We start from the raw sequence: 5,570 nt of genomic DNA on the forward strand, positions 1-5,570 counted from the left end.
GTATTTCCTTGGTGTTGGTAGTGATCTCTCCTTTCTCATTCATGATTTTATTAATTTGAGTTCTCTCTCTCTTCTTTTTAATAAGCTTGGCTAATGGTTTATCTATCTTATTAATTCTTTCAAAGAACCAACTCCTGGTTCTGTTGATCTGTTCCACAGTTCTTTTGGTCTCAATTTCATTTAGTTCTGCTTGAATTTTAATTAACTCTCTTCTTCTGCTGGGCGTGGGGTCCATTAGCTGCTTTTTCTCTAGCTCCTTTATGTGTAAGGTGAGCTTTTGTATTTGAGTTCTTTCCAGTTTTTGAATGGTTGCTTGTATTGCGATGTATTTTCCCCTCAGGACTGCTTTTGCTGCATCCCAAAGATTTTGAACGGTTGTATCTTCATTCTCATTCGTTTCCATGAATCTTTTTAATTCTTCCTTAATTTCCTGGTTGACCTTTTCATCTTTTAGCAGGATGGTCCTTAACCTCCACGTGTTTGTGGTCCTTCCAAATTTCTTGTTGTGATTTAGTTCTAATTTCAAGGCATTATGGTCTGAGAATATACAGGGGACTATCCCGATCTTTTGGTATCGGTTCAGACCCGATTTGTGACCCAGTATGTGATCTATTCTGGAGAGAGTTCCATGTGCACTTGAGAAGAATGTGTATTCAGTTGAGTTTGGATAAAGTTTGGATAAAGTTTGTATTCAGTTGAGTTTGGATAAAGTTCTGTAGATATCTGTGAAATCCATCTGGTCCAGTGTATCTTTTAAAGCTCTCGTTTTTTTGGAGATGTTGTGCTTAGAAGACCTATCGAGGGTAGAAAGCACTAGATTGAAGTCACCAAGTATAAGTGTATTATTATCAAAGTATTTCTTCAGATTGGTTATTAATTGGTTTAAATATTTGGCAGAATATGCTTCACCCCTAGGCTGTCAGGTTCCCTGAAGGGTAGGAAGACCCTATACAATTCTTTGAAATCTCCAAGGCTAGTCCAGGCTGGGAGAGAGAAAACTACGTGTCTTTCGGATCCCCTGTCATAGGCAGACCCCCTATGAAACGGAGCATTTCTACACATGCTCATTCAGCAGATAGTTGTCTTTGATATGCCAGGCTGCTCTAGGTGTTGGGGACATGCAGGAATTGAAATAAAGTCTCTGTCTTCATAGACTTCTGTCCTAGTGCAAGAGACAGGAAATAAGGTTCTCTCTTTCCGGACCTGGCTGAGCAGGAGGCGCCATCATGGGAGTCGACATCTGCCACAACAAGGACTGAAAGTTTCAGCACAAGGAGCCCAAGAGCCAGGACATCTACCTGAGACTGTTGGTCAAGCTATACAGGTTTCTGGCCAGACGAACCAACTCTACCTTTAACCAGGTTGTGCTGAAGAGTTTGTTCATGAGTCGCACCAACCGGCCACCTCTGTCCCTTTCCCGGATGATCCGGAAGATGAAACTGCCTGGCCGGGAAAACAAAACAGCTGTGGATGTAGGAACCATAACGGATGACGTGCGTGTCCGGGAGGTGCCCAAGCTGAAGGTGTGTGCACTGCACGTGAGTCGCCGAGCCCGGAGCCGCATCCTCAAAGCTGGAGGCAAGATCCTCACCTTCGATCAGTTGGCCCTGGACTCCCCTAAGGGTTGTGGCACCGTCTTACTCTCTGGTCCACGCAAGGGCCGAGAGGTTTACAGACACTTTGGCAAGGCCCCAGGAACCCCACACAGCCACACCAAATCCTACGTGAGATCCAAGGGCCGGAAGTTCGAGCGTGCCAGAGGCCGCAGGGCCAGCCAAGGCTACAAAAACTAACCCCAGATCCTGCCTTGTTATTAAAAAGATTTTGAATGCTAAAAAAAAAAAAGAGAGAGAAAGAGAGACAGGAAATAAGAAAATTAACAGGGAAAGGTACCGTATGGGCTGGTGATAATCATTGCCCTGGAGAAGAGTAAACTGGGGAGTGCCAAGATGGGGAGTGTACTGTTTTGTATGGGATGGCCAAGGGGGCCCTCATAAATAAGGTGACATGTGAGGAGATGTGAAGGAAGGGAGGGAAGAAGGCATGGGGCGACCTGTGTGTCTCAAGCAGGGGAATAAATGCAAAGCACCTGTGCTGGGCACATGCCCAGGAAACTGAGGAGATGAGGGCGAAGTGACAGAGGGCCTCTCAGGCCACAGAAGGGCCATTAGCTTTTGCTCTGAGGAAGATGGCAGCCATTGCAGGGTTCGGGGCAGAGGGACATGGTCTGACTTCCTTTAAGGGGGGGGGGGGGCATCCTGGCTCATATGTTGAAGAACCTCAGGGAGAGAGACCAGTCAGGAGGCTCTCACCATAAGCCAGGCCAGGGGTGATCTATGCTGTCCACTATGGTAACTACAAGCCGCATGTGGCTCCTGAGTACTTCAAATGTAGCTATTTTGATGGAAGGAACTGAATTTTCACTTTAACGTAAAGGTATTTAAACTGAAATGGGCACCTGTGGCTTATGGCCACTGTTTGAGACAGCACAGCTATTTATACTGTTCTGCAACTTGTTTTTTTTTTCTACTTAAGAATATATTATAGATATTATTCTAAGTCAGTACACCTGCTATATTATTGCCATCATTGAATCTGATTCTCCTGTGGGGGCACTGGGCCAGCTGCTTTATTTGGATTATTTCATTTATTCCTCACAATACCTATCCCATGGTAGAGCCAGATGAGGACCTTGACAGTCCTAGAACCTTACTCTAGCCAGGCCCCCACAGGGACCCAGACACCCATTTCCATCACTTTGGTTCTCCAGGTGAACCGTGAAAACTTTGCCCTGCTGCAGAGTGCCATAACAGGAGACATGGCTGGCAGGGGTTTGAGGCTAGAGTTGGCTAGAGCCTATGGGACTTGAGAGGAAAGTCAGCTTCGGGCATCCGGAAGGAAGTGGTCAGTTTTCTTCCTGCAGAAAATGTTTTCAAGTCCCAGATCACTCCCTCCCCCTGCGAACCTCTAACACTTGCACTCGGTACCTTCAATCTGTGGCTGTTAGGCTTAGGGTGAAGGCAGGAACCCCATGGCTTATGAGGAGAGTCCCCCAGTGGGTGTGAATGCTGGCAGGGGGCAGCTCTTACTGTGCCTGTCACCTGCCAGCTCGTGGGGCGAGACTGAATCTGAGGAGCTGGGCTTCCTTCTTGCTGCAAGCACAGCTCTGTGGCTAAGCAGATACCCACCATTGACATTTGGCTGTATTCATAGTTTGCAAGGCACTTTCAAAATCTCCTATCATTTAAACTTTGTGATCTCTCCACAGGAAAGCAAGTAACAGCAGACTTTTATAGACACTGAAACAGAACCTTGCAAAAATTCAGTGAAGGGTTAGGGTGAGGCAGCTATTAAACAGAAGAGGTGGCCCTTCTAGTCCCAAGGCTAGACTCTCCCCTGGCCCTGTGGGAGACAGGCATGCACTCAGGATTTGAGCCAGGCCTTTGCTTTACCCTGGACATACCCCACTCCACTTCTCACTGCCCGCTGCTGTGGAAGGACCTCTAGCAGAGGGGCTAATGCTGGGCTCTGCACCACCATCCCGCAGGGCCAGGCATCTCTGACTCCAGGCTGGCCCCAGGCAATGTCCAGACAGCGCCTGCCTTTTGCTGGCTTCCCCACCCACTCCCTGTGGCCGGCCCCAGGTCCCCAGCTCCCACCCTGCTTACCGAGGCCCAGACTTGGTTGCTTCTACTTCTGGGCCTCAGTGGAGGGGCAGACCTACAGAAGGTTGGCACCGGTGAGCAAGCAGTGGAAACACTGAACACAGCTACACAGAAGAGGATGTGGGCTCTAACAGCAACCTAACCCAAATCCAGTGCCCAGCTATGCTGTGTAATCGGCCCATGACTGGGCAGGTCTCCACCATTCTGGGCACCAATGTTTCAGCTGTAAAATGGCAACAATAATTGCTAAAGGTGTTCTGCTATGAAGACTAATTAATAGGGTTATTTGGTGGGGTGCATATGAGTGAGGGTGGTTTTATCTCTCTATCCTTTTTAATCTATCCTTCCCTTAAAGAGTTGGTCCTTCTGCTTAGTAACTTCTGCATTGTTTGTACCTGCCACTGCTCACTCTCCCACTGTCCTTCTCCCCAGGCTGCTCCCGACAGATTGGCTTCTCATTTGTATGACCCAAGCTTTGTGCCTTCTCTGGCCTCTATTACTGTGACATCGGCCACCAAGACGATGCCTCGGTGATTCCGGCCAGGATCATCCACAACTGGGACCTCACCAAGCGCCCGGTAAGCCCTGAGCCCAGCCTGTTGTGGCCACACAACGCTGCTAAGTGACAGACGAATGATCATACTTCTTTGCTGCTGCTCTCATCTCTGTAAAGGAGGCTGGCTCTCGGGAAGCCTGGGTCACTGGTTCAGGCCCCATGATGGAGGGGGAGCCAGCAAGCAAACAATGCAGTGCTGGTCTATAGCCTTGAGCAGAGCTCTGTCAGTGTCTGCCTTGATCCTCAGGTAGAGGTCTAAGGATGATTCTCTGCAGCTCCCCATGGCTACAGACAAAACTAAGGTACCAGCAGCCAGATGGTTAGATAGACAGACAGACGAGGATAGGCAGGTTAGGAAGGATAATTAGGATAGATTACATATATAACCGGATGGTGGATGGATGTGGATGGACAGGTGGGTGGGTGGGCTGGCCAACCAGCTGCACCTCCCCTTGGAGCAGTCAGCCTTTTCCATGGATCTGTTTCCACACGTTTGTAAAGTTGGGATCATCCTGGACTCATACTGCTTTAGAACGTGCCTTGTCGACTTAGCATCACTTAGTCTTGGGTACTGTTTTATGTTCACCAAGTGCTTTTGAATTGGATGTATCCCAGGATCGTTCACATTTCTTCCTCTACACCTGAGCTTACCATTTACCTAACTGTGTTACCATTAGCAAATTATGTAGCTTTAGTTTCCTGGTCTCTAAGGAGGGATTAATAAGTGTGCGCCTCAGGGTTGTGTAAGAACTAACAGAGACAGGACCCACCAGTCTCTCAGAGCCCCTACATCAGAGCCCTTTCCTTCTCCTGAGGCCTGTCACACCTTTGGCCCCTGGTTCACTTGGTCAGGGCCTGCTTCCAAGAATACAAGCTTGGCTTCACCCCAAAGGCACAGATTTCTGTTTAAGACAGACACAGAAGCATAAGGAAGGGATTTGCTTCTCACAAGCTCCAGGCCTACTGGCTGAGCAACCTTGATGTGCAGATGTGTCCTCAGAGTGCAGGGAAGGGTTGTGTGTCACCCCAGCCCACTGTGCTGGAGACTGGAACCCCAAGAACAGTAGCTTCACTTTGGCTTTTTGTTTGGTTACCTTGTCCTCACTCCTGCCCTCAGTGGTAAGTATTTAACTAACTACACATAGAATATTAAACTCAGAACCACCACAAATGCAAATCGTTCTTTGGCCGTAAAACACACTCACTATTTACAACACCCGGACACTGGTTAAGCCATCTTCTTATTTATTGCTGCAATCCTTGTGCCACTTCCTTCTCCCTACCAGAAAATGACAGTAGTTTTCTGAGTATGTCTGAGATCAGGAAATATCCAGCTCTCGCTCTCTCAG

General features: G+C 48.2%; 1 pseudogene; it reads left to right on the plus strand.

The window, feature by feature from the left end:
• The first annotated feature begins 1,178 nt into the window (after positions 1–1,178).
• On the plus strand, positions 1,179–1,857 carry LOC112912518 (large ribosomal subunit protein eL18-like; annotated as a pseudogene).
• The last annotated feature ends 3,713 nt before the right edge of the window (positions 1,858–5,570 follow it).

The sequence above is a fragment of the Vulpes vulpes genome, chromosome 2 (genome assembly GCF_048418805.1).
Source record: "Vulpes vulpes isolate BD-2025 chromosome 2, VulVul3, whole genome shotgun sequence".
NCBI lineage: Eukaryota > Metazoa > Chordata > Mammalia > Carnivora > Canidae > Vulpes > Vulpes vulpes.